This window comes from Xyrauchen texanus, chromosome 2, assembly GCF_025860055.1.
Source record: "Xyrauchen texanus isolate HMW12.3.18 chromosome 2, RBS_HiC_50CHRs, whole genome shotgun sequence".
NCBI lineage: Eukaryota > Metazoa > Chordata > Actinopteri > Cypriniformes > Catostomidae > Xyrauchen > Xyrauchen texanus.
This window is the reverse complement of record NC_068277.1, coordinates 17,859,403-17,878,307: the sequence shown is the minus strand read 5'-3', so window position 1 is coordinate 17,878,307 and position 18,905 is coordinate 17,859,403. Positions and strand designations below refer to the sequence as shown.

Here is an 18,905-nt window from a genome sequence, read left to right as displayed (position 1 = left end):
CCAAGTCACGCTATCTGACCGGCTACATTTTGGTTTTGTGTCAGCATGTTCAAGTTCTTGTAACTAATGCGTTACTAAGTGATAAAATGCATATAGTGTAAGCATCGATGACCTACGTGGATTTGGAAATAAAAAATCAAGAATTAGAGGCTATCAACAAGCGGGCGACTTTTACAACAAAGTGACAGAGATGTTCATTTTCAAGGAGAGATGCATGGATTTTGTGTTCAAGTAAAGGTAAGTTAATATATTTATAAAAAAATCTGTGTTATTGATGCTAGTTAGTTCATTGTTTCTGGTTAGTCTGAGGCTTTGAAGTGGTGATCTGACAATCATGTCCTTCTTGTGTTATGCTCTGTCTGATATATAACAAGGGCAAAGTGTCTGTTTAAAAATATGTATATTAAGGGATGTAGACTGACGTTTTTACGTTACATTTGCCTGTGCATTCAGCTTAAGAATGTTGTCTTTGGTGGTCAGATTAGCAGGGTTCCCGCAGATTCTTAAAATGTTTAAATTCAGTTTTCTAAAATGTAAGGTCATAAAATGTCTTAAATATCTTAAATGATACAACAAAAGTTAATTATTTAAATTTGGGGGCGAAAAGACAGGAATTTTGAAATGACCTAATGTGATTATCAAACTTCAAAAGATTATGGTCTGAATACATAAATGTATTCAGACCAGCTACATCCTTCAGAGCGAAAACATGATCACTGTTGTATTTTCTCCAAGCACGCGGGAGCTTGTGAGTGTTTCCTGCTGTTGCATAGCAGTTTGCAATCATTAAAGCGGTGTTCACACTGCCAGCGACAAAACAACCTCATCTCGTTAATTTTCAATGAGAGCTGGCAACTTCCGGCAACACAAGCGACGGCGACTGTTGGCGACCGGATGTGGGCGTGTCCAGCGACGTGACAAATTTGATAAATGTTTCAATTTATGCAAATGAAGAGCAACTTTCTGGAGCGACAGCCAATACGAGAGAAGATGTAGAGCTCACGTGATCCTAATATTTTAATAATAATATGAAATATCAAGAAACAGTGCTGTTTAGACTCTCCATACACACCACTAGTGACCTAACCACCAGCCACTGGTGACATGCAGCGACAAATTAGCTGGCAGTGTGAATGCAGCTCAAGCCCTGTTCACACTGCCAGCTACATTGTGGGAGACAGCGACACATCCCATTCATTTTCAGTGAAAGCACAGCGACTTCCAGTGACACAAGCTGTCACAACCATTGGCAGTAGAGTTCACGGTGGGGAGTGACAAGACAAGTTGAGAAAATTTCAACTTTTTGTAAATGCTGAGAGACATTTGCATGCGACTACCAATGAAAGCGAATAAGGAGCTTACATCATCCGTTTCCAGGCAGGGTGAGTGTGAGATACCGGAGTCCACTCGAGTGCAAGCAAGATGGTCTCTCCCATGCAGAATGTGCATTTTTAGAGGCAAAAGAACTGATTCCTTGTCAAATTAGTATGATATCTTAGTTTTATCGGCAGGATCATTTTAAATGCTACTATGTCCAGGTGTGCAGTCCACCAATAACGTTAAAGCGGCTGCAGCAGTAGGAACGCCCACCAGTGACAACAATCGCAGTCTAGCGACGTGTTGATTAAATTTAACAAAGTTTACCTTTAATTGTTTATGTTGTAATATGTTGTAGATTATTGTAGGAGTGCACGTTTAATTTCCCTTATCTGTCTGAATGAGTAGCTGGGAGCAGTAAAGCGCATCCATCCATCCATCTTCAACCGCTTATCCGAAGTCGGGTCGCAGGGGCAGCTGCTCCAGCAGGGGGCCCCAAACTTCCCTATCCCGAGCCACATTAACCAACTCTGACTGGGGTACCCCGAGGCGTTCCCAGGCCAGTGTGGAGATGTAACCTCTCCACCTAGTCCTGGGTCTTCCCCGAGGCCTCCTCCCAGCTGGACGTGCCTGAAACACCTCCCTAGGGAGGCGGCCAGGGGGCATCATTACCAGATGCCCAAACCACCTCAACTGACTCCTTTCAACGCAAAGGAGCAGCGGCTCTACTCTGAGCACCTCACGGATGACTGAGCTCCTCACCCTATCTCTAAGGGAGAAGCCCGCCACCCTTCTGAGGAAGCCCATTTCGGCCGCTTGTACTTCGCGACCTAGTTCTTTCGGTCATGACCCAACCTTCATGACCATAGGTGAGGTTAGGAACAAAAATTGACCGGTAGATCGAGAGCTTTGCCTTTCGACTCAGCTCTCTTTTCGTGACAACGGTGCGATAGAGCGAGTGCAATACCGCCCCCGCTGCCCCGATTCTCTGGCCAACCTCCCGCTCCATTGTCCCCTCACTCGTGAACAAGACCCCGAGGTACTTGAACTCCTTCACTTGGGGCAAAACCTCATTCCCTACCTGGAGTACGCACTCCATCGGTTTCCTGCTGACGAGTCCCCATCTGAGCGCCACTACGTTGGAGTTTATCCCGGTGGACGAGAGGGTCGCCTCCCTACGCCTACGGGTTCTGGGGGGGAAAACTCTGACTGTTGTCTGTGCATATGCACCGAACAGCAGTTCAGAGTATTCGGCCTTCTTGGAGACCCTGAATGGAGTCCTGAATAGGGCCCCAGTAGGGGACTCCATAGTGATGCTGGGTGACTTCAACGCAAACGTGGGAAATGACAGGGACACCTGGAAAGGCGTGATTGGGAGAAACGGCCTCCCTGATCTGAACTCAAGTGGATGTTTGTTATTAGACTTCTGTGCTAGTCATGGATTATCTATAACAAACACCATGTTCGAACATAAGGATGCTCATAAGTGTACGTGGTACCAGAGCACCCTAGGCCGAAGGTCGATGATCGATTTTGTAATCGTGTCGTCGGATCTGAGGCCATATGTTTTGGACACTCGGGTAAAGAGAGGGGCAGAGCTGTCAACCGATCACCATCTGGTGTTGAGTTGGGTCAGGGGGTGGGGAAAGACTCTGGACAGACCTGGGAAGCCCAAGCGAGTAGTGCGGGTGAACTGGGAACGTTTGGAGGAGGTCCCTGTCTGCGAGATCTTCAACTCACACCTCCGGCGGAGCTTTTCAGGCATCCCTGCGGAGGTTGGGGACATTGAACCGGAGTGGGCAATGTTCAAAGCTTCCATTGCCGAAGCCGCGGTGGAGAGCTGCGGCCTCAAGGTTTTAGGTGCCGCAAGGGGTGGTAACCCTCAAACACCGTGGTGGACACTGGTGGTCAGGGAAGCCGTCCGACTGAAGAAAGAGGCCTTCCGGGATTTGTTGTCCTGGAGGTCTCCGGAGGCAGTTGCAAGGTACCGACAGGCCCGAAGGGCTGCGGCCTCGGCCGTGAGGGAGGCAAAGCAGTGGGTGTGGGAAAAGTTCGGAGAAGCCATGGAGATGGACTTTCGGTCCGCACCAAAGTGCTTCTGGAAAACTGTCCGCCACCTTAGGAGGGGGAAACGGGGAACCATTCAAGCTGTATACAGCAAAGATGGGACGCTGTTGACCTCAACCGAGGAGGTTATTGGGCGGTGGAAGGAACACTTTGAAGAACTCCTAAATCCCAACACGCCCTCTATGGTAGAGGCAGAGCCGGAGGATGATGGGGGATCTGATTCTATTTCCCTTTGGGAGGTCACTGAGGTAGTCAAACAACTCCGCAGTGGCAAAGCCCCGGGGATTGATGAGATCCGACCAGAAATGCTGAAAGCTTTGGATGTGGAGGGGGTGTCATGGATGACACGCCTCTTCAACATTGCGGAAATCTGGGACAGTGCCTAAGGAGTGGCAGAACGGGGTGGTGGTTCCCCTCTTCAAAAAGGGGGATCAGAGAGTGTGTGCCAACTACAGGGTTATCACACTTCTCAGCCTCCCTGGTAAAGTTTACTCCAAGGTGCTGGAGAGGAGGGTTCGGCCAATTGTCAAACCTCGGATTGAAGAGGAACAATGCGGTTTTCGTCCTGGCCGTGGAACGACGGACCAGATCTTTACTCTCGCAAGGATCCTGGAGGGGGCCTGGGAGTATGCCCATCCGGTCTACATGTGTTTTGTGGATCTGGAGAAGGCGTATGACCGGGTCCCCCGGGAGAGACTGTGGGAGGTGCTGTGGGAGTACGGGGTGGGGGGGTCCCTTCTTAGGGCGATCCAATCCCTGTACGTCCAAAGCGAGAGCTGTGTCCGGGTCCTCGGCACGAAGTCGAGTTCATTCCATGTGGGGGTTGGTCTCCGCCAAGGCTGCGCTTTGTCACCAATCCTGTTTTTGATATTCATGGACAGGATATCGAGGCGTAGTCGGGGTGGGGAAGGTGTGCGGTTCGGTTGGCTGGGGATCTCATCGCTGCTTTTTGCAGATGATGTTGTCTTCATGTCATCATCGGTCCGTAACCTTCAGCTCTCACTGGATCGCTTGGCAGTCGAGTGTGAAGCAGCTGGGATGAGGATTAGCACCTCTAAATCTGAGGCCATGGTTTTCAGCAGGAAACCGATGGAGTAAAGCGCATACATTTCAAAATAAGAGTCCCTGGTTATTTCAGCCTTTAAAGTTAAAATTCCACACTATGACTCAAATCTTTTTCTTTTCTCTTTCTTTCAACACATTATCGTATAAGAACCTATATTGGTCAACCTTTAATTTCTATTTATTTAAATTATGGTACATAAACCAATTTTAATGTGATATATATGTGGGGAAACATGTCTTGAATATTTTAAACATGCATATATCTTACCCTGTTTTACTGATACGCATGGTTAAGGCCATGTTGAATGTGTGCCCTTGCTTGTTTAAGTAAGAGTCTGTGATACATTTTTTTTTTTTTTTTTTTTTGTATGTCAAAACAAGCTCTTCTAGCACAATAGTTCAGTGTATGATTTAATGGACATAAACGTGCTAGGCTCAATATATGACAATCTTTAATTTGTGCGATATGGGCAGTATTACTCTCCTGTATTTAAAACAATATAGTCATGATGTTAACCACTGTGACAATTGTTTCCATTAACTGGTGGGTTCTAAGGCAACAAATTACATCTATAACATTTCCGCAACATTACACTCACCTGTATAATGTGTTTTGGGCACATGTTTAATAATGTGTATTAAAAATCTTTGACGCTTTCCCAGTCACAAAGTCCACAGCACGTGCCTATAATACTTACATATGCATAGTTATACCTTAGAGTATAATGCATTATAACAAAAGCAACATCCAATTTTATCCGCAGAAGTTGAAATGTATTATATACAGTATATTTCTAATATAGTATATAATAGATATGCGTTAAGTAAAGAGACAAAAGCAATGTCTTCTTATGAACATCCATAAGATATTTTTAAGTGGTTATAAGACATTACAAGTCATGCTGAAAGTTATATACATTAAACATGCAAAAAATACAAAATAACACACATTCAATGTAAATTGAGATATTATGAAAAACAATTGTAAAGCTACAAGATTAAAATATATAAGAAACTCTCTCTCTCTCTCTCTCTCTCTCTGCTCTCTCTCGCTCTCTCTCTCTCTCTAAAGTATTGTATGTTGATCACACATGTAGCCAATCTTATCTTGTATCACCCAAGAATAAAAATAAATAATGATCACATTATAAAGCTGTTTGACTGTTTACACTATACAGCATTTATACTTACTTTATTAGCTTCTAATGTGTTAAAATTGGGTGTTGCTTGTGTTATAATGCATTGTACTCTTTAAGTATAACTATAAATAGGGGAAGTCTTATAATGTATTAGAAATGTAGTTAAAAGTATTTATGAGAAGTTATAACTTATTATAAGGTATATTGTGAGACATTAATTCAAGATAATGCCTTTAAAATGCGTAAATATGGGCTTCATAGAAAGTGTCACCGAAATTCTTTAAAGCACACATTATTTAAAAAAGAGTCAAATAGAACAATTTCTGGTTTCATGCATAATGAAACTGACAGTACATTTGAATAACTAAAATGAAGATGCAATTGAGGACTTGTTATAACATTTAGCATTCTATAATAATAAAAAATATATTCCAGCATTATAGACACCTGAGCACTTATTGTGGAATGGCACAATCATTATGGACACCTGATAAGAAGAGGGTCTAATTTTGGCCTTCCACATAGAAACATGTTTGATTGTTTGCTGCAATGACAATGGGTGAGCAGCCATATTCATAAACTAATGGCAGTAATGCAAATTAAAACCTCACTTAAGTGCTGCTGGCTGCTAGAGCAAACCAGCTGCTTCCCATTACCAGAGAGTGTCAAGGCTGGAATGGAACATACATACTGTTCATAACATTTGAAATAAATATGTATGTAAGAAATAATTGACAGCGGACCATTGAACTATTGAAAATTATACCACGGGTCTATTGAATGCTTGATTCTGATTGGTTGACGGGCGTTCTAAGGTGTGCAATTATTTTTCAAGTAAACGCACTGTTATGAAGTAGTTCCAGGTCTTGACCGCATAACGGTTCCATATCACTTCGCCAAATTATTTCAGTTATTTCAAAGAGCCCTACAGGCTACCACAACGCAATAAACAATTATAAAAAAATTCTAATACATCTGATTACAATGACAAACAATATCCATAATATCCAAAATGTATTTCAATTTCGATTGAAAAGCTTCCTTGGGCTCTCTCTCTCTCTCTCTCTCTCTCTCTCTCTCTCTCTCTCTCTCTCTTTTGCTTTTGTCTCACCCACACACCCACACACTGTGTAACCTTGTTACTCCAATGCGAAAAGCAGTGCATCCTCCGTTTCTAGTTCTAAAGCGACATTTTCGAACTAGCAACAAATGCTTGAGCTGTATCAAAGCTAGATACACTTGATCAATACAACAGTTTCTATGTTATCTGTAATATCTGTGGGAAACAACCTCGCACTCCCCCTCCCCATATCGTAAACTCTCTCTCTCTCACACACACACACTTGGACACACATATATATACACATTGCGCACAAACTAAAAATGCAAAAAACAGATTTTTGTCTATATTCTGCGATGTAAACCTTATCAACTGTTTTCAACCCTACTGAGACGCAGGTGTGCGCTGACATAACAGCTCTGTTTTTCGCTTGCAAGTGTGAGTGTGTTTGTAATTTATGTGTGTCCACATGTGTGTGAGAGCTGAAGAGAGGGGGAGGGTGAAGGTGTTTCCCAAAGATATTTTAGAAAATATAGAAACTGTTGTGTTGATCAAGTGTATCTAGCTTTGATACAGATCAAGCCTTCATTGCTATTTCAAAAACTTCACTTTAGAACTAGCAACGGAGGATGCACTGCATTGGAGTTAACAAAGTTGTGTGTGTGTGTGTGTGTGTGCGCGCGCATGCATGTGTGCATGCGAGAGAGATAGAGGGGGAGGGTTAGTGCAGGTGTTTTCCACTATAGCTATGTGAGGCTGATTAGGGCAAAATACACTGAAAAATATAAAGTTGCACATATGAAAAGTTATTTTGGATAATAGAAACTGTTGTATTGATAAAATCGTGGGGGTGTGGGGCTTTGTTTGTTGGTCGCGACTCGATTCTCAATGTGTGTGTGTGTGTGTGTATATGAAACTGAAATAAATGTAGGATATTATAGACAAGATGTTTGTCATTCTTATCTGATGTACTTAACCAATTTATTTTAATTGGTAATTTTGTTGTGGTAACTTATAGGGCTCTTTGAAATAACTCAAAAAACAGGCATCTCACATATCCTCTGCTGACAGCTTCATTAAATTCTACCAGCTCAACACCAGTTTCATGTACAAGAGTAAAGAGAAGACTTATGAGAAGAATTGCAAAGAAAAAGACACTTTTGACACAGAAAAACAAAAAGTAAAGATCAGAGTGGGCAAAGAAACACAGACATTGGACAACAGATTATTGGAAAAGAGTGTTAAAGATATTAACCCCATTGAGCAACTGTTGGATCAGCTAGACTGTAAGGTGCATGAGAAGTGCCCGACAAGACAGCCACATTTATGGCAAGTGCTACAGGAAGTGTGAAATGTCACCTGAGTATCTGGAAAAAATGACAGCTAGAATGCCAAGGATCTGCAAAGCTGTCATTGCTGCACGAGGAGGATTTTTTGAAGTACTGATTGAAGTAGATTAAGAAGTTCTGAACATTCGTTTCAAATTTTAATAATACATTTTCACATTATTAATGTCCTGACTATACATTGTGATCAGTTGAATCCCACTTTGGTGAATAAAAGTACCAATTTCTTTCCATAAGAGCAAAGTCTGTACATTACCAAACTTTTGGCTGCCAGTATAAATATATATATATATTATATACAGCTACTGATACAGTGTCAAAGTGACTGACTTGAAAGGTAACGTCTAGGTTACTGATGTAACCTTGGTTCCCTGAAAGGAAGGAACAAGATGCTGCATCAGTAGCTGACGCTGTGGGAGCCATATACCTAGGATTGGGAGGGTTACTTTTGAAAAGTATTCCACTACAGATTACAGAATACATGCTGTAAAATGTAATTTGTAACATATTCCGTTAGATTAATCAAGGTCAGTAACATATTGTAAATACTTCGGATTTTTTTTTACTTGTTTTGACTAAACTTAACTCTGCCAGTACAGTAAGACAGAATACATATGTTAAAAATACATTCTCTGAAAAATCTAAATATTTTATGTAGTGTTGTTTCTAAAACAAGATAAATAAAATTGGTTTAATGTATTGCAATTTAATGTTCATTCAATATGCTGAATTAAATGATCACCTACACATGAACACTACACAATTGCAAGACCAAGATACTTTAAATTGTGATTGCACTACATATTGATGTAGGTAATAATTATTGCACATTAGTGCACAAGTGGTTAACCTACATGGACAAAATCAGCTTAAATCACACATTCACGAACACACTTCTGCTAAAAATCACCATTTGATGCACCTGACTGCAGTTACACTCCATTAGCTGACACAGAAGCCTCACTGGTCCATAAAAGATGTGCCACATTGCCGGAGTAACCAAGTTTGCTTGCGAGATATAATAAACGTTGAATTAATCTTGTAAAAATCCACTGAAATGGTGTGGTGTGAATACAGTATAAACTACAGTCCATAAATGTCAGGCCTGTCTGATTACACACACTGACAATAAAAGCCTTTTCTTTATGCAACTTTCTGTTTCATGTGGTCTTGTTTAATAATAATAATAAAAAAGTGGTAGATATATAGTCTTATTTTGGTCTTAGCTTTAATTTAGATGATTTTATAAAATATTAATACATTTTATCACACATTCAGTTCCATTTGAGCATAATCATAATGCTTCTTTTAATGTTATACAGTCCTATAAACAGTGCAATACAGACAATAAATGACAACATATTCTGAAAATTGACATGTTACAGAATGATTGCTTTCACAATATGCTCCTATCATGCTCCTTAGCTTTGCATTTGTTTTTAAATTATTTTAAAATATGCATTGTACTTTGTTATTGTTTTTATTTCTATATTTCTATTTGTTTTATTCATGCTGTCTCCATTTTCTTGTATCTCCTTCCATCAATACACATGTGAATCTTTGTGTACAGATACTGCTTTTATCAGCTGTATAACTTGTTAAAACCTTGTTTTAAAAGATGCTATATAAATAAAAAATGTACTCTACGTATCATGTAATCTGTGGGTGGGCTGTGATTAAAGCAGTATCTGGGGGAGCAAAACATCTATTTGAAGTTAAGATTGAGAGCCACAGAGGGCACTTGTTCAATAGCATCAATAACATATCAATACTATACCTGACCCACAGTTTTTCAGAAAGAAGAGTGCAAGAGAGGCAAAACTTAAATATTCTGTTATGATTGTCCAGACTCTGTCAAATATTGAAGATAGACTAGTTTGCAGCATCCAAAGTCTCTCGATCTTTTACAGTTCACTTAAGGAGCACCGCAGAGGTGTATGGATGATTCTGCAGGCACACAGCGATTGGAAATGTCCTGGCAATGAAGCAGCGAAGCACCACCCGATACGCATCTTAATACAAGGTGTATAAATGGGGTGAAAATCACATGGGAAGTCAACATGTTGCTACCGAATTTTCCAGTACCCTAACATCTAACCTATTCTGCTACTGACAAGAGCCATCTACTGTCACAAAATGGTTTTACCTTCTCCTCTGGCACTTATTGTCCCACATTGAAACCAGAAGATAATCACGTTTGCATAATCAATGACATGCGTGATTCGGAGATTCATTTTCCCTCTAAGAATACATTTTTACTCCACTGACAGTTAGGTTTAGGGCTTAGGGTTGGGTTAGGGGGAAGAGATAATAAAAATATTCATTCCAAGTCACTGTATTACATAATTTACCTCGATTTATCTTTGGCACACTTATGTGGACATATTACCCAGGAAACTAAAGCTCTCACATTTCAAATCACTTCCCACTTTGTCCACTGGGGGTATTTGTTTGAATTTCGGTAAGCAGAGACCGAGTTTAGTTTAAGAACTTTTGACCTCCTGTTGCCAAATTCACAGTCTTGATCTTGAGCATTTACTCAGTGTACAAACATTAACATCAACAATTTCTAATAGTTTCTCTGCAGACTCAGGCAATAAGCTTTTTTTTATTTTTTATAATAAAATAAAAAAAATATATATATTTTCTATTTGTTGATGACATTTCCAGTATTGTATAGTATTTGTCCAAATATTAATTGATTGTAGTTGTTCACCAAGTGAGAGGTAAAACATTGAATGTATAATTGAGACAAGCAATTTTCTAAAGTTGGGAATAAACTCCAATAAGCCACCAGGCAGAGGCATTCTGTATTCCTGTCATGCCCCCTCTTTGAAACGGAATTATTGTACTGAAATGCACACCCATTACATAACAACAGGCATTAAATTCATTCCATTGAAACGGTATACAAACTGCCCTAGTGCAAACTAAGTAAGGCAGATATTTTAATTATCATTGATTAAATAATAATGTGAATGGCACATTCAACTGAGAAAAAAATAAATAAAAGTAGTTGCACTGATTTCCTCGAAAAGTAGTATTTTCAATGGCACATTTAGGACATTTTAGTAATCTGTGAACATCTGTTCTTCTCATAAAATCAGCCTAAACACAGTAATAGTTTATCTGCCTAAACACAATTTAATAGTTCAGTAAGCTCATATAAGCATTGTTTTTCTGGGCACAGCTTGAACAGTGATGTAAGCCTCAATTCTGTCACTGAGTCTGTAATTCAGTGATTGTTTACTCACCCCTGTGTTGTCATAACACCATATGACTTTCTTTTTCTTCACACAAATGGAGAAACTGAGAGAAAGAAAATTGTGCTTAGTGATGACATACAATGGCAGTTTATGTTGACCACCTCTTCATGTTTCAAAAGGATGCAAAAATATAATTCAGGACCTGTCTTCACAAAGATTTTTAACTTACCACTAGGACATCTCCAAAGAGTTCCTAGTTAGGAGTTCTTGTATAAAACCTATTCAAAAAATTGCTAAGTGCAAGTTTTGCTAAGGAAATCTTAAGATAAGAGTAAGGAGGAGTTGACCTCATTGCTATGGATGACATCACGTTTTAGCACGCTCTTTTAAATCGCCCATAGTGATTAGTAGACAAGGAACCGCTATTTGTCAGCTAAGACAGACAATGGTGTATATATATATATATATATATATTTTCACTGACCTGAGAGCCGAACTGTGACGTAACGGGTTACTGTCTATTTGGTAGTTTCACGTGACTACCTCAAATATTAACCAACATGGCGAACATATTTAAACATACATATTAATGCAATTCATCATTATTACATTGCTCAATGAGATTGCCAGAGACAACAAAACTATGCACAAAATATGATGACAAGAAAAGTGTAAGAAAAGCTAAATAATTTGGCAAATATAACAACTTACTGAGACCAGCAGCAGAGGACACTGGCGATTCTGTGTTTATCTCGAGTGTGACTGGCTGAATTTAATGTTAGATAGCAGACTGTCGCTTTTGCTTATGTCCTTCTTATGGACCCTGTACTCCCTTAAGTGTTTTTCAATTTGTTTATGATTTGGTTAATTGTCCGATTGAAGGCAGCATGCATCGTTTTGTGATGTATCTTCATTCTCATATTTTTTTCCTTTGTTATCTATCTAGTTTATTTCGGATCTTCGTAAATACAAAATCACAAGTAGAGCACTTGTTTCGTCATGTTACCTGAATGCTTTTGATATCTGATAATTTTGTGGGTTATTTATTATTGTTATAGAGCAAACTGCAGCAAGTACTCCTTGCTGCAGATGGTAGCCACTGTTGTTGTTTGGGAAAACTTTACCATAGTGATAAAACATTATCCCACCCTCTGTCCCCTGACATAAACGTTTCTGCGTACAGACCAGCAAGCTTTTGGGGCCGGCCCAGGAACCCGGCCCAGGAATCTGCACCCGAACCATACTGGTGGAAAAGGACTATGAGAGAGTTGTTGAGAGACATGCAATGAGCACAGAAGGTACTCCACTCCTGAAACTAACCACAGCCAGCTCCAACTGCACAAAGAGCACAGTTGATCATAACACTAACAGTTACAAACACTACAGTAACAGTTACACACTCAACCTTTAAGATGACAAACACCACAATGATCCTGCATCTGACATGCCACACGTGGGGGTTTAAATAAGAGGAACAAAAAAGGGGCTGGTGTCGCTCGCAGCTGAAGGATGTAATGATCAGCGTTCCCATGAAAACAATAAGCGTTCCCATGGAAACGCTGATTCAGCATGCCAGCGACACCTGAAACACATGAGGGCAAAATGAAAACACACTTTGACAAAACAGACAAGGGATGACAATGCCACTGTCCTCCACAGGCAAACACACAACCTGGCAAGATGCCATGACTATGACATTACGGTTCGAAAACACGAACACGAGACACAAGACAGACGGGATGATGATGCCATGGTCCTCGTCAGACAAAACCCAACCTGACTGGTTGACAGGACCATGACATCAAAGGGGGAACACAAAAGTCAGAGGCAGGCCGTACCACGGTGCCGTCAGGTAGAACCTCAACGTGACAAGGTGACCAGACCATGACAATCTGAAAGATTAAGAACATTTTACTAAACCATTTGCTGTTTGAATTGACTCAAACAGAGGATAACCTGCTGGCTGTTACAAACATTTGCTTGGGGTGCTACAGGGGTGATATTTAAATGTTTTCACAATTTCTCCCTTTGTGTTAAGGAAAAAAAAAAGAAAATAAAATGGGGTTATAAAAACACAGGGGTGAGTAAACGGTGGCTGAATTTTCATTTTTTGGTGAACTATCCCTTCAAATTGACAATTGTAAATGATTTTTAAAACAATTCTCTCAAAGCACATTTCATTTAAACACAAATCAATAAATGTAAAAGTGTCAAAACTGTAAATGTACTGTAGACAAAGAAAAATATGCTTTAGTAGTGTTGAAAAGATCCCTTCATGCAAAAACGTACACAATGTAAAGTGAACAAGTCACTTTAGTGTAAAGAACCAAAATAAATTTAATAAATAAAAACATTATTTCACTTTATATTGAAAAGGTTGAAACGTTTGAAGATAGTAGACAGAAGCGCACGCGAGTATAATTTCTCATAACTCTTAGCCTTGAAGTTATAAATTAATCAAAATTCTCATAAATATTTGATGAAAATTAGATTGTGAATCAATTTGTTTTTAAAGAAATTGTTTACCTAGAAAGTTTAATTACGTCATGTCTCACCCTAATATTGTTCTAAACCCATATGACCCATATTTCTCCCATGGAAAAAACAAAAGGAGATCTCAGAAAGAATGTCCAATTTGCCCATTTCCGTAAAAAAATTAAATGAATGGATACTGATGCTGTCTAGCTCCAAAAAATAAAGAACCATACCATTGAGTTCATATGACTCAAACTCTATATTCTTTGTATTCTGAAGCCATATGACAATTTTATATGATGATTCACTAAATCCCTAAAAATCTTTCCGTTCTCAGTATTTCCAGAATTTAATTTTTTCTTTCGCATATTCAAACTTGCTGTGATACGATTGGTTACGAGACACCGATCAAAATGGTGACGTGATTTTTAACATCATTGACAGTAAACATGGTGCGCACCATATTTGAATATATGCCACAGCGTAGATTATTAGCAAATGAGGGTGAGTCGATATTGACAGAATTTTCATATTAGGGTAAATGTAAAAGAAATTATAATAATTAAATAAAAGACAAATTGACAAAGACAAATGCCATTTTCACACTTCAATATCAAACTCTCCACAGCTGTCTAGTCTTGTCATCACAATCTTGATCCAGAGATTTACATCCTGTAGCCAGTCAAAAGAACACCTACAGAAAAACCTATTCCTCTGGAGCCAAAACATATATTAAAGGATACTCTGAAGCTTTCAAATCATATATAACTTGAAATTCAACAAGCTTTGGCCCAATTGAATTTAGCTGAAGACAGGAGATCAATCAAACAATCAATCTGGACAGCATTGGCCACAGGCGAATACCAACTGGGCTGAAGACTGAGTGCATAAGAAAGAGGGAAAGAAAATGAGACCTAGCTGTGTTTGTCCTGATAAATATATTAAATGTGTATATAATGAGGCAGAAATATTAGAGGGGTGTGAGAGAGAGAGAGAGAGAGAGATGGGGGGCATGAAGGAAAGAACACAGAGAGGGAGGGAGAGAGAGAGAGCACACAGGAGCGCACGACCACTGGAATCAAAAATAATATGTGAAGGTAGCACTTGAGAGAGGGTGAATGAGAGAGAGAGGGATGGAGTAAGACAGCATGGCAGTAGAAGGTTGGCTGGTGAATGGATGAAATCTCTGAAGACAAGAAGATGCTTCAGCATCATGAGGAAGATACAGAACAACCCTCTGCAACAGACTGACATATCAGCAGATTTCTCCTGATATAAATCAAACGGGATCACGATCCAACAGATCTCCACTCATCTGGATCATATAAGGTAAGTCTCTCTTTGTTCACTCATTGTTAACTATTCAATATTTTAAAAGAATACCCAATTTCTAAATGATCAGTTTTCTCAGTGAAAGACTTGTCAAGTGATGGTCAGACATGTGAAGGTACATTTATTCATGAATAATAATTAATGTCAATATGGTGTAAAATGTGTAAGACCAACCACCAACATCCAACACGGAAAATAATAACTTGATAAAAATATAAAAATGCAAAAAGGTTTCTGTGAGGTTTAGGTGCAGGGGTACGGTTAAGGGATGGAACGTATCATTAGCTCTGTACAAACAATAGAAGTCAATAGAAAGTACTCACTATGATTGACAAACAAACATGTGTTGAGAATGGGAGGAAGAGCGTGCTATGAACTGTTGTTCATTCCTTCAAAAGCATCAGATATACAAACACACTTGGCCACACACAATACATAAAACTACACCATTTCAACCTAAAATTCACCAGTTTAAGCTCAGTTGTAAACAAACAGTGTTTTTCATGTTTCAATTTCAACTATTACCTCAAAAATAACGTGTGAGTTTAAAACAGCACTTCATGTAACCTGATCCAATGCTGCTGCTGCACAGGTGCAAAAAGGAAATAAAGGAACAGGTGATATACAGTACTAATCTCTAGTAAAATTTTAAATGAAACATAACCCTTAATGTTTTTATTTAAATGTCAGCATAGTCATTCAGTATAAATATCAAGAAAATGTAGAACATTTAGAATTAATTTGTCAGAATATTCACCAAGTTTAAGGCTCACGTTTTCGCCTGCTATTTTAGTTGTACATAAATTCATAAACATAAATAATTTTAGTTAGAAACAATTTCTGAGAAAATCTAAAATTATCATCAAATCTAAAGATGTTGTCAGAAGGTATAAATAATATTGCTTCCCACTTTCATGCAAACATTGTCCCCTGCCATCCTCGTTGACAGTGAGTTTTATTTTTTAAATAGTTCTTGAAACTTGTTTGTTAATTAAGTAGGTTTGGCTTAAAATTATGTTAGCATAAATAAATGAATAAACAAATTATAATTATAAATGACAAAACTAGACTTCTTTGAAAGGCTTGAAATGTGTTTACAATTAAAACATTTTCTTGAAAGCCATAAAATAAATATTTGCTGCTCCCTAAAGGAGGCCTGCTGAATAGACATGTGAGGTGTCCCAACACTGTACCACAGGAGGTTCAGTAAGCAGGTTCTCCTGCTAAACTTTGTACAAACTATTGACCGCGACCTTCAGTGGTGTGCTCACAAACAATAAAACACAAACAGAGGCATCATGTTTATAATATGTAAGGTTATGGAATGGAAAACTATGATAATGGAAATTGATTGTGTCTAAAAAACATCAACAGGTAGATTATATCTGACTCAGATGTCTTTATTCAAGCAGAATATAATAAAACAGCCCTGTGAAGTGCCTTGTCTATTTATCTCCAAAAGTCTTCTGTCTCCAATGAGTTTCTGTGAGTCACACTCAGTCTGCTCAAGGACAATTTGATTAAACATCAGTAAACAATAGCTACAATGCTTGTAGGAAGGACAGTTACACTTATACAATAAATGTCTTTTGCATAAAATGTACACACATTTATACTGTATACAGATAAAATAGTTAGACCATTTAATTTATTTTGCATACAGTCTGATGATATATTCAATATTTCCTCATGTATACCCATGTGCGACATGGCCATGGATGGATAGAGATAATACATAAACATTAAAATGATTGAAAAAGGCTTGATTTATTTTCTGATGTCAATAAGCATCCACCTTATGTCCTTCAAGAGATCAGAGCAAAGGGGTAAATCTCACAAAACCTATGGGGGTTGGGTGTTAATTGTCATGAAATGTGCTTATTTGTCATAAAAAAAAAAACATATTTTCTGTCTTTAGTTATTGACTCATGTTGTTCATGTTGTTTCTCTCCCCTGTAGAGAATATTAGCTTCATTCAACATTCACTTTCATTGTATGGAAAGAAAATTGCAATGAAAATGAATGGTGACTGAGCCTAAGATTCTGCCTAACAATTCTGTTCTAAGAAGAAAAAAAAATCATATGGTTTTGGAATGAGATGAGGGTCAGTACATTTTGACAGAACTTTCTTTTTTGGCTAAACTATCTACTTAATGCAAAATACAATTTGTAATGTTTTGTTTTTTTTTATTTAAGGGTTAAATATGATCTTGATTGAGAATCACCAAAGGAATGCTCACCTCAACCAATCAAAGCAAGATGCATAATTGTTAAAATGTTCAAACGATTATGCAATACAGAGAAGACATCATATGATGTTGCCACAAGGTGGAGTCTGTGTCTATTTTTGCTGGGAAGTTTTCTCAACAAATGCTCAATTTAAGAGCTCCTAAGAATGTGGTTTCATTGATCGCATTCGCATTCATTTTCCATTTTTGTAGCTGTACAATCACCAACAAAGATACACTCCCTCCTCCAGCCAGTACACGAGGTGTGTGATTCCAGCATGAGCCACTGTACAGAGACGTGAGAGGTGTACAAATGCACACACAGTTTTTGTTAATATTCTCCACCACAGCTCATATTTTCAGTGGGGTTTGTCGAAGTGGTGTCTAGCAAATAAGCAACACAATAACACATGACAACCATTGTCCTCTCTTTCTCTTTTATTCTCTCTCTCTCTCTCTCTCTCTCTCTCTCTCTTCACACATTCTTACTCTCTCTGCTGCCTATAGCGATGTGTCACAAATTGCCTGACAACTGTGTTTTATTAGGGTAATAAGCTTAAAGCAAGGGTGTAATGACCTCTGGGCTATTAATGGAACAACGGAAATGCGTTTATCAGAACTCGGAGAACCAAGGCAGTGACAACAGGCCTTTACCAAGCCTTAAAAATTGCCAAATGTGGGCTACTGCAAAAATGTTGTCTTCCAGCCTCCATAAGTATAGGCTATATTTGAAAATGCAGAATCATATAAAGCAATGCAATAGACTATCATCCATGTTAATTTGCTTTTAACCAGGTAAATGTCTCTAAATATGACAATGGTACTATATAATGTATACCAATTGACTGTATCTCAAGTGTGTGTGTGTGTGTGTGTGTGTGTGTGTGTGTGTGTGTGTGTGTGTGTGTGATGCGTGTGTGTGTATGTGTGATATCACTTTGTGGGGACCAAATGTCCCCATAAGGATAGTAAAACCCGAAATTTTTTACCTTGTGGGGACATTTTGTTGGTCCCCATGAGGAAAACAGCTTATAAATCATACTAATTTATGTTTTTTGAAAATGTAAAAATGCAGAATGTTTTCTGTGAGGGTTAGGTTTAGGGGTAGGGTTAGGTTTAGGGGATAGAATATAAAGTTTGTACAGTATAAAAACCATTATGTCTATGGAAAGTCCCCATAAAACATGGAAACACAACATGTGTGTGTGTGTGTGTGTGTGTGAGGAGAAAAGAGAGAGACACACTCACACACAGGAGGAGTTTTGCACTCCTGAGCTCCTGCAAAACTGCTATTTCATGTTGGATTAACCTGGACAGTCTTGGATATTTTCACAATGAGATATATACAAGCATTCAATCATCAACATAACTACCACTTAGGTTAATATTCTTTATATTTAACTTGGAATTTTGGAATAATCAATATAAAAAAAGAACACCAAATGACTTGGGATACAACAACTCTGCACTAAAAACAAACAAAAGGACTAAAGGGACTATCTATTACCAGTTACCAAAGTGAGTACCCTCCAAATAATTCTATCCAACTGAGTAATTTAAAAACCATTACAAAAAGTTATAAGTTTACTGCTTAAAACAGACAGTATGATTACCGGAGCTACCAGTGCTTAGTTGCTTGCCTGACCACCCTACAACTTGGAGGTGTGAAA

The 18,905-nt window shown here is 38.7% G+C and overlaps 1 protein-coding gene across 3 annotated transcripts in view; it reads right to left on the bottom strand.

Moving 5' to 3' along the window:
- Positions 1-1,908: 1,908 nt before the first annotated feature.
- Positions 1,909-18,905, bottom strand: part of LOC127656479 (uncharacterized) — a 324,970-nt gene continuing 307,973 nt past the window's right edge. For all 3 annotated transcript variants that reach the window (XM_052144842.1, XM_052144829.1, XM_052144835.1), the window contains one exon: positions 1,909-2,005. The gene's annotated coding sequence lies outside the window, so the exon portion shown is untranslated. The remainder of the gene's footprint in view (positions 2,006-18,905) is intronic.